The sequence below is a fragment of the Ochotona princeps genome, chromosome 18 (assembly GCF_030435755.1).
Source record: "Ochotona princeps isolate mOchPri1 chromosome 18, mOchPri1.hap1, whole genome shotgun sequence".
Taxonomy (NCBI): domain Eukaryota; kingdom Metazoa; phylum Chordata; class Mammalia; order Lagomorpha; family Ochotonidae; genus Ochotona; species Ochotona princeps.
Genome location: NC_080849.1, coordinates 16,122,986 through 16,134,765, shown reverse-complemented (window position 1 = coordinate 16,134,765; position 11,780 = coordinate 16,122,986).

Below are 11,780 nucleotides of genomic sequence, written 5' to 3'. Positions count from 1 at the left end.
TGACTTTTCAATTTTGTAGTAATGGAATGAGAAAAAAAGGCTTTTTTTGTATGTTATCCTATTTATGTTGGCCTGTCTCTAATAGATTGCACATGCTCTGTTGACAAGTCTACAAGACTAAAGAAAGAATTCATCCCATGACTACTATTATTAAGTTTTAGCAACTTGATGGACTCTGAATTAAGTGGGAACATTAGGGATCTTTCTACAAGAGCTATTTTACCTCATATGTTTATGAACCAGATCCCTAGTTAGTGAAACAATCCTCAGATGCTGCCCTCCTCACCACTTAGATGTCCAAATATAAAGAGTTATAAAGCGTCAGGGTTAGGAAGGAATGAAAAGATGTTCTTTCTCTTCTAACATTTTAGCGGTCAGATAATTTTTCTATTGCACATTTCCAGACCTGTTTTCACTGTGGGCAGCCCTGAAGCATAACTCATCTGACTCTAGAACAGGAAAGGAAATTTGGAGCTTCTCTCTCATTTTTCATTTGTAGGATGCTTGCCTGAATTTCCACAGCTTGGCAATCAGATGTCTCCATTCAACACAGCTGCCTCTCAAGGGAAGACTTGCCCTGGGGGTGACTAATACGGTCCTGATAGCAGAGTTATCACTTTCTAACCACACAGATTAAAGCATGATGCTGGCTGGGGTTGGACATGTCACCAGAATATAGTAGACCCCTCCTAAATAGTAACTTTTTAAAATAAAAAAACCTCTTTGGTAATAATAAAATGAAAGTAGAGTTTATTTGTCCAGTGCAATTTTATTAGCAGAACAAAGGGAATTAGATCTCAGCAGAAAAAAACTATGATAAGGTTATAAACTCGTTCCTTATTTTCAGTAAATACTTTTAAATTTTTTGGCTGTCATACTAACAGTCAAATTGCAAAATATGAGCGAATTGTCATCTGCTTTTATGACAAGCATATTATTTTGGAAGTTGAGGATGCTGTATAATAATGTCTGTAGCATAAACATGGATGATTTCACAATTATTCCCAAAGGTTGGGCAAAACATAGGTGAATATGATTAAGGGAAACCATAATCATCATCCCATGAAAATCACAGAGTGCATTGATGTAAGCTTAGACGGATAGCCTACACTCAGCTAGATGGTGCGCACCATTAAATATGCACCTGCCACTGTGTGAAAGTTGTTCTGTGGTCCAGGACCCTAATGCAAAGCTCAAACAATATTAAAACCAGAAGTGAGAAGGCTCAGCTACATCCCACTGCTCACCCACCAAACATCCCAAACCCTGCTTTCCAAACCTAAGCAGATACATTGCCTACTCTGTGTTCCTTTATTCCAGCTTAGATGACAATATTTTCTTTCTTGCTTTTACTACACAAAAGCTCATATACTATTCATTCTGTTATGTGTCTGACTTTGAACAGTATTTATGAATAAGAGTGTTAGCACTATATAAGGAACTGTGATAAACTAGGCCTTTACTCCAACCTTATACACTGTGCTGCTGAAGCAAAAATTTAGCAAACTCTGAAAATGAAATGTTACTTGTCTCCTTGCCTAGATGGTTTGGTTCTCCTCTTGCCTAGAGGTGGCAGTAGGGAGCAATGGACAGTCTCATTGTTGAAAGACTAGAGTTTGTGAAAATAGCATTGGGAGATCTGACATCCATATCTTCTGATGAAATCAACCTTGAGGAATTGGTTTTCAGCACATGGAGGCATGCTTTGGATAAAAGTTAATGCAGCTTTTTCATTGGAGAGTGAAGGTTTTTAAATGTAAAGTTTGAAATAGAAAAAGAATCTAAAATATTAATTTTTTTGATTAGGAAAAATGATGTGCAGTTGTATATGTGTCAAGGTGACTTAAAATCAGCCGTAAAGGCAGCTGTGCATTCTTGAGATAGTCTCCAAAGTAACACACAAGAGAGAGGTCTTTCTAGGAGTTGTAATAGGGGTGGAACACAGGGCTAATGTTTCCATAATCCGTGTGGTTTATTTTGTAGCTAAAATGTCTGCATGCAGGTTCATCTTCCTAAATGTGTAAGAATCTGAGCTTATTTCATATAAGCTAATTGTGTGTATACAATGATCTACACCTTTTAGAATGGAAGGCAGGTGGAAATTGGGTCAAATATATATATACAAATACACATATATACATATATGCACATACACATACATAGATACATATATCATATATATAAAGTATGAGTGCTTAAAATAATTGAAATTTTAATTCCTAAGAATCTAGCTGCTATTCCTACATTAGATTTGCCTTCATTTCTGTGTTTTACTTCTGTTAATATCCAAATTTATTTGCATTTCCTCAGTACAAAAACAAGTAATTATAAGAACAGGTGCCCTGAAGACAGCTGAAAGGTGGGTGGCAGCCAGTCTGGCTTCCACATTTTCTGTGTTTCTAGACTGTGACAGAGAACACAGCTTATCCCTGGAGTGAAATCACAGGGAGGAGCTGCCAACTTGAATATCAAGGCCAAAGGCTCCATACTAGTTTGCTCAGTAGATGTTCAACATATCTCAGAGTGCTGGTGACGGGCGTCATTCCCTCAAAAGTGGGCAGGACAGCAGTGTACATTTGCATTCATTCATCCCATACTGTGGGGACAGCTTTTGACAAGATGTTCCAGACCAAGTACTACTTTTGGAAACCTTCAGGATATAGAAAGTGGCAGGCCTCAAAATTTGCTCTCCTAATTTGAGACATAACTTTCAGCAGCCTAGACAAAAAAAGACAGAAAAATTACTTTTCTTATGGGTCCTGTATAGTCTCGAGCATAGCAGGATACCAAGCATACCATCCATGTCAATGTACTACATATCTGGCCCTTAATTCATGCAGACACACAACACATCACTTAGGTATTATGCAACCAAGCTTTTACATGTTGTAGTTTTAACACGTATGTCACAGTGTCAACATAACTGAATTACAAGCTCTTTTAGAGGAGGTAGTCCATTATTCATTCAGTACATATTTATTGTCTAGTGTAAACCAGATCCTCTTTTCAGGGCTGTTAATAGAATCTCTGTTGTTCTGAAATTATGCTCAGTGCACTGGATGTATTCCAATGCAACTGTAGTGTGTTCAGTGGGGATAAGTAAAGAAGAATGAAGAGTGAGAGAGTGTGTGTTGATTCAGATTGAAGGGTGAGGGAGGGAGACTGACCACATAGTCGTTAGGCTGAGATATGAGTAAAGTGAATGAATGGGTCATTAAGACAATGATTGCAGGAAAGAACAGCTAAGGCAGAGGATATGGTTTGTGATGATGTGCAACCCCTAAAAGGAGTATTTGTCACAAACAAGGAAGAGCAAAGTGATAAATATGGCTAGAAAAGAGGGGAGACAGGAGAATAACGGGATGTAAAATCAACTCTGCAGCAGGAAGCCAGCGTGAAAAGAATGAATAATCTTACAGACCTCTTGAGGAACTGCGGCCTTTATGCCCAGTGAAATGGGAAGTTCTTGGAAGAGGTACAGCAAAGTGGAGAGCCCTGTGTTAATGGACAACTTAGGGGGCTCATTAGAGAATTGGCTGTAAGGGAGCCAGGGAAGGACAGAGAGACTATTTAGAAGGATCTCACACTAGCTCATACAAGAGATGATGGAAACTAAAATTAGTGCCAAGACATAATTGATATCCAATAATTCTCTCACAAGAGAATTTGGGCCAAGCAGTCTGCCTCAGTCGTAACTGTTGCATGTCTTCTTTTAAAATAAAGCAACAGATAGCCATTATATTTTAAAGATAGATTGCATTTATTCATGTCAAGGCTGTGCAACTATGGCTACAAGCTTATGTTGAATACAACAGTAAAACTGCCATCCATGTATCCTTAGTATTTCTTTCCCTTTTCCTACCTGATTTAAAGACAAGAGACTTAGTTATTTATTTGTGCTTCAAAAAGTAATGAGAAACCATTCTATAAGGTGGCAATAACTGTTTTCTTTTTCCTTCAGTGTTAAGGGTTATTTGGTGATATTAGAGTTGGGCTGTTAGATAACTCTCGCAAGTCAACTAACCCAGATCTAAAAGTTTACTTCTCTGTTTAGGGGAGTGTGCCGAGTCAGGACTAACGCCATCTGAGGAATAAAACCACTCCAATATCAGTCACTAGAAGCAGTCAACTTAGAGATATTTAATCAGTTACTCCAGCGTGTGGTCCATCATGGTGACCACATGGATTCAAAGATGAATATGGCAGTCTGGCGAGATTGTGCCTAATCTGTAGCCCCACACGAATGTCATGAAAGCCACAGGACACAAATGTGCAGGATGCTGTGGGAAATAAGGCAGATGTTGCACTCTGTGTGAGAGGAGTGCCACTGTCAATGTAAGAAATGAGTCAAGGAGATTGCTGGGTATACAAAGTCATCCACTGCTGAGGATTAGTCTTGATTGAGAAGAATAAAGTCAGTAGAAGCTCATTCTAAAAATAAGCAGTACTGCACTGGGAAAATTCTTGAAGATTGTGCCCTTGTCTCAGAAGGAAAGAAGGCCCATTGATTAGGCCCCAAGTATGAGGTGGAGCTCTTGCATGCCAAATGGAAGGAAAGCTGGTACTGAGCAGATTCCTGGGGGTGTGCGACCCTATCCCCGAGGCACATGTTTGTGTCCTTAACAAGCCACCTGGCTGATTCTGGCACAGGTGCCTCTAGATCACATGCTCACCGAGTGTTGTTTGAGTTCAGCAAAGCCAACCTGTTGCAGACAGCTCTCATCAAAGTCTTGATCTAGGTCCCTGTCTCGAGACACGCTTGAGTGTGTTCTATGCCAAAGCAGTTTTGGCTGGCAGGAACTAACTCCTCCTGACAGGTAGTGACAGCTGCCCGTTCCCAGGATGAGTCACCCTCCTCCTCACAGCTGTGCTGTCGGAGACTGAAGAAAGCGGCTTTAGATGTATTTCACTTCCATCTACGAATATTACTAAGAAAACTGAGAAACATTTTTTTCATCTCTAAAAAGAACATGTTGTGTAAAAACGAAGCCATAAAACGAGTAGGAAAAGAGTCCAATGACAGCTGTAGTTATTAGTGACTTATCTACATGCAAGAAGAAATGATTAAAAAAGAAAGAAAGGGATGAAGCATTTTAGCATTCAATAGAATTTCTCTTTTAAAAACTGCAGTTTTCTCTCCAACATCTAATAATTTTAATTACATTTTAGCTAAAACCTAAAATGTTCTTATTAATTATGCTGTTTGTTTTGGGCTTTAAACATGTCCCCATTTTAAAATACTATTGACTACTTTTCTTGAATATTTAATTATGAGCAGGTTTTCCATGAATTATTATGTCATGCCTTCAATAGCATTGTGCTTTAGCTACAAACGCTAATGACTCATGCTTCATTTATATACAATTTGAAGTTCCGTCTTTCTTCATTGTTCATCCTAGTATATCTCTGCCATTTCTACATGCAAAAGAATTCTTTAATTTCCAGTCACTGAAATTAATGAGCCCTTTCGGGATCTTATATTTATCTAACTCAGAAATACTGTAAGATAAATATTATATTTAAGTCAACTGTGGGGAGATATAACCCTTTCTTAAAACTTTAGGGATTTTTGTTTAACTTGTTTGAATAAAGAAATTAAGGGTAACATTTAGCATTCAATTGCACTGAATAATTATGTAGGAATTGTACCTTCCTCTCTTTTTATCTTTTCCTTTTTTTTCTTTTAGTTATGATTGGCAGACCATCTCTTTTTCAGGCAATTAAGTTAATACTGAAAAAACAAAGATGAAAATGGCCCAAACTTTGTAGTTCTCTGGTATGAATGACCTACTTGAAAAACAGAAAAAAGGCACAGTGAATACAACAAAAAGTACTAAGTAGGATGGACGCAACATGTCCTGAACACCGTAGAGGAATTCATTTGTAATTCAGTAACTTTTCATTGAGTTCCAGGCTCTGTCTAGCTACTGAGGACGGGAGGCTTGTTCACAGAACTCAAGGAACTCACATTATCAGGAAGAACAATGATTAATTGTAATTCAATGCAGTAAGTACAATGATAGTGGATTCTCAAGGATACTCCGAAAGAAAAAAAAAAAGAAAAAAAGAAAAAAAAAATCCAGGAGTCAATGGAAAATAGATGCCATTTCCTGGAAAAGGATATAACCGAAAGGAGTTCTGGGTAATGGGCCGAGTATGCTGTACAAAAGGCAGAGGTCCAAAGGCACAGGACACACGAAAGAATAGAAAGAGAATGCAAAGCACATCCTTTCTGAAGAATTGGATGCTAGACAAAGGTCATGCAGAGTTATTGGTGGAGAGAAAGGCAAGAGTCAGTCTATAAGGGACCTATGGCCAGCTGAAGGGACGAGATTATTTCCCGTTCAAAGAAGACATTGAAAGCTAAGAGGTCTTTCCAATATTCTTGTCTACTTTGGGGTTCCAACTGTTTGGTCTGGGAAGGGCCATTCTGGAAGCTTGGGACACGTGATGGTCTAGTGCTTGGGAGACGGGGCCAGGTGTGTTAAGGAGGAAAGTAGTAGGGAAATTGAAGAAGGTGAAATTGGCAGTTATTAAGAGTGATGAGGAATGGGGTATGGATACAGGAAGTCAATCAGAGGGCAGAAATCTTGAAAATACCCAGAGTTACAGCTTGAATAGCAAGTGCAAGGTGGCAGTGGTGGTGTGGGGATACAATGCCTACTTAGGTCAATGAGATGTTTACACGTAGTGAGGCAGAATTGGAAGGTGTAACAAGCATATGGTTCATCGAAAAGCATCTGAGTTCCATTTCGTGTTAAAGTTCTTGGGTTTGAGTCCAATCTCTGGCTCCTGACCCCAGCTTCCTACAAATGAAGACTCTGGGAGGTGGCAGTGATGGTTCAAGTGATTGAGTTTCTAACACCCACGCGAGAGACCACAATTCAATCCACAGCCTCCGTCATCCATTCTAACCTGGTGCAGGCATTTGAGTGGTGAAACCAGCAAACAGCAGCTCATGCTTCCACTTTCTCTTACTGTCTCTCAAATATTTTTAAAGCTGGGTTTCATATTGATTGGGTGTGAGAAAGCACTGGGAGTGACACAATAGTTTAGAAAAAATGCCGAGCTGGGAAAAATCATTCCTAACATGAAAATTTCTACAAAATCACAGCTCACATTAAATAAATGTGAATGACTTTGCTTTTAGGGGGTTCCCAACAGGGTCATGTCCTTGGAGTCACATTGTGAGGTTAGGACCACGTTATTTTTGACCACGCGGGCATCCAATTTGACACTCTATAGCTCACCACTGGGTCTTGTTCTGTACTTGTCTATGTGCAAATTGAGGCCATGGGGAGCAAAGTGAGTAGTCAGCCCACTGTTGATTTAAACCAGGAGCCTCAGTTCAGCTTTACAACATAAGGCGTAATGCAGCCCTGCCAATCCCTAGACTCATCTGGAGAATTTTATAAAAGACCACCGGGAAATCCACCCCCTTGAGGTTACAGTTTAAGTGCCGTGGTGGGAGGTGGAAGCCTGGCTTTAAGTTTTATGTCTCCTGGGTGATTCCAGCAAGCAGGAAAGACAGATTCATTGCTGTACCACTGCTGTGGGAAGTCAGAGTAGCTGGGAGGAAACCAAACACGTCACTCGACTGAAGGCACGGTGAAAGGGTGTGGAGGAAGGCGGCAGTTGAATCCTAAGAAAGCAGTCAGAAAGAGGTTTTTGATTTGGGTTTATTTGCTGTTTCTGACCATTGAGACCCCCTGTGGCAAGGGAAGCAACTGACTCAGGCTGTCCAGACGTTTCCATGCACATGCCAGCACCCAGGAGCTCAGAGGTTGCTATAAGTGCTGCTACAGCACCTGAGTGCCCGACCATGAGAGAGCTGGGCTAGGAGGTATTTATAGGTGCCTACCTGTGGAAGGGACTAGAGGCTGGAAGCTGAGTGTACGTGGAGGTCAACCCTTTTCCTGATTTCTAAGCTATCTCCTTGGCGCTCCTTCCCATACACATCTCACGGCAGGCAATGCAACTCAGATATTTATTCTAACATATCAGTGTGTGTTGGCTGCATAATGCTTGTGTGATCTTGGTCACTTTATTGTAATTCTTCTATCTTTCACTTCTTGTTGTAAGTTTAAGTTTGTTGTTTTGGTGCAGAGTTAAGCCAGGCAATACTTACAGATTAAAGTTGTCTTCTTAGTTCTAAACCAATTGTAAGCCCAGACAAAATGCTGGTTTTTAAAAAATTTTTGGATGTAGCTTTTGTTAGAGGAGGTGATTTACGTATTTATTTGTGTATATGCATATTTATGGATTGCCTTGTGGCATTTTGATATTTACTGTTATACATCATGTAATGTTTAAATTGTAGTAAAATTACTCTCCTGAAATATTTATCACCTCTTTATGATGAAAATATTCAAAATCTTTTCTTTTAGCTTCTAAAATATTGGCAATACTGTTGCAATTCTGTTTGGATGCTTGGTAGGGAGAGTCAGTCTGAGCAATCCCTTGACCCAGCACAGCCTGTGGAGTTCCTCAGTCAGAGACGCCTCTCTGCCTTGCTGGGGAGAAACCTACAAGAAGACAAACACAAAAAAAGATGAGTCAGGATGGAGGCAGGAGTCTGAGAGAGTTTAATATCAATTTCTTAAAAATATATTTACTTATTTTTAGTCAGTTGAGAAAGCAACAAAGACAGGTGAGGAGAAAAAAAATCTATCTATCTATCTATCTATCTATCTATCTATCTATCTATCTATCTATCTATATATATATATATACAGAGAGAGAGAATCCCCTAACCACTGATTCATTCCCCAGGGGGTTTCAATAGGCAGGGCTGGATAGGTTGAAGCTAGGAGCTGAGAACTCAAGTTAGTCTTCCATGGGAGTGCAGGAACTTAGGAACTTGGGTTGTTAGCTGCTGCCTCCAAGGGTGCACGTTAGTAGGAAACTGGACACATACATTTCTGTTATGAATTCACTCAATATCCCTATGAACAAACAAGTTACTCTCATAAAATGTTCTCTGTAAAATGAAAGCACTGGATAGAAGCATTAGCATGTACACATTTGAGTTAAAATCTAAAGGATGACAAAAGGAAACTGAGAAAGAAAATTATTATATCAGTTCAGACCAGGTAGCTGGGAATGTAAGCCCAGAAAAGCCGACCAAGTATGAATGTTTTGTGTTGCTGGTAGAGGTGTGTCTGGAATTGACAAAGAGGACTTGGAATTTGACAGTATGATAGAAAGTCACTGGAGGACTTTGAGCAAAGAATAACCTCATTTAGATGAAGTTTAGAAAAAGCTGTTGTGCTTGCTGTGTGGTGAACAGACCACAAAGCTCAAGGATGGAAGCAGGGCTGAGGCCACTGCAGGACACCAAGCAATAGGTGTTGATGTGAACTTGGACATGGCAGGACGATGGAAGAAGAAATATGCAGTGTGTGCTTTGATATCCCAGGGTAATTCATGTCAGAGAGGAGGTGAGATTTGAATAGGATCAGGAAAAGCAGAAGCACTTCAAATGCTCAAGACACTAGCTATGGTCAAGAGAAGCAGAGGCTAAGGGTTAAAAATGATAGTGCCATGATTAGGGGATATTGGACTGCATCATGGAATCACTGCAATCTCTTATGGAAGAAGGAAAAAGCATGAGAATTAGATAAAAAGTTTTGAATAAATATGTTAGACACCTGGGGAATAGTTCTTATGTAAAATGTAACCAGAACCATTACTGACTCCATGGAGAAGGCAGTTGTTAGAGGTTACTGAATTCAGAACCAGCTGCTATTTGCTCTCACTGCTTCCCGCTTGCCCATCCATCACCTGAGAACGAGATCTTATTTGGAGCAAGACCTTTGCAGATGTCAGTAGAAAAGGACTGTGACGACATGAAATCCTACTGTATTTGCATGGGCCTTCACTGTAGTGAGTGAGTGCTTGTAGAAGATGGAGAGGAAAGACACGGAACTTAGAGGAAACAGGTGTCAGGATGGAGGATGACCCGGAGTTGCACATCTACAAATCCAGTAAGACCAAGGATAGCCAGTGTAAGATTGTCTTCCCAACCTGGATGTCAGATTCCTGGTACATGCCTGTTGTTTTCAGCTTCCATTGGGTGGGAATTTGCTAACACAGTGTGTTCACTCCCTTGTAGTTTAGCTCCATTCCTTTTACTGCCCTCTTGCCTAGGTCATCTTCAGCTACATTGGTTTCTTCATGACTCAGGCAAGCAAAACACACGTGTCTCTCAAGCCTCCACACTTGACATTGCTTCTCTTGGGAATATGCCTCTCTCGGATATGTGTACAGCTTGCTCAGTGATGTCCTTAATGCTTTTCCTAGTGATAACTGCACCAGTTCTTCCTTGATGACTTATTAAGTAATCACATAAGTTGTACAGCTTCCTCTTCCCTTGCCCCTATCTGCTCCTTATCTCTCCTCTCTACCTCATTGTTCTCCCCAGGACTTGTCTCTCTTTGACAAATATTTTACTACTCTATTTACATATTGTATGACTCCTTCCTTGAGTTTGCAGGCTGTGTGGGTGGAATGTTTCACTATTTTGCTTACACCCATATGCCCAACACCTGGAAGACTGTGTCACAATGAACACTCCCAGGCCTACGTGAAGGGATGCATAAATTACAGACATTTATTTTATTTCACATTTTTCAAAGTAATACATTTATTCATTTATTAAATATTTATTTTGTCTCTTAATTCAGTGTTTTGAAGGATATTATTATAGCAAAAACATTATGCTTGCATTCAAGGATCAACTTTGCAAAAGAATAAATTGTACAGGCCAAAAGAGAGAAAGTGCGGGCAATGGAAGGGAATCTGACTCGAGCACCACAGGTCACTGGTTATGTCTGACAGTAGTTGATGCCTGCAGCCCTTTCACAATGCCTGTATTCAAACATTTAGTCAACTTCTTGCACAGACCTTGAAAAGTGGTAGGTAGCCCAGGAATATGGGTACCTGACACAAACATGCGAGACCAGAAAAGGTCGCAGAGGCCCTTTTCAGCCATGACTGTTGTGGGTATTTGGGAAGTGAGCAAGGTGATAGAAGATCTCCCTGCCTCTGTTTCTCAGCTAGTCAAATACTAAAAATGTTTTTCTAAATTCCTATTTGTGTTTGATGATTTCAGTCAAGTTACAATACAGACTGGTGAGTTACAGATTCCTTCTACTACAACAAAGTGGCACAGAGGTTAGGCCAAGGTGTTCAGGGTGGCACCTGGAGGAGAATGTCTGAGCAAAGTTAGGAGGGGCTGAAGGAGTTGAGGAGATGGAATCATGAAAGCATGTTCTAGGAACAGCGCACAGTATCACTGGTCTGACACATGCACAGCTAACATAGACATCCTGCCTATGGTGCTGCTTCCAGCGTATTCTTCCAGTTCTATTCCAGGAAGAGAAACAGGGAAAAAAAGTTTCTGTCATTGAGTACATTTTAAATCTTCGTGGCTTTGTCTTTTTGCTAAATACCAAGATATCACGTTTCTTCTTCTGTGGGCATATCCACTTTAAGTACTAAAACCCCAACCTCAGTCCAGGACCCCAGTGAGGAACTGGTCCCTGTAAAAACAGGCACACTGAAGCGTTAGCTGAGCCTAACTAACACTTTGATTTTTCATTTGATTTGAGCCCAACACAGTGGTATTGAGAAAGGGAAACTGAATTCTCATTCCCTCGTTGTCTATGTGGTTGTCACCACCAGTCAAGCCATCCTCTGTCTTACGTTTCTTGCAATTTCTCATGTGCACAGCCCGTTTTTAGTCAGCTCTTGCTTTTGCTGCACATAGTAGGTACTTG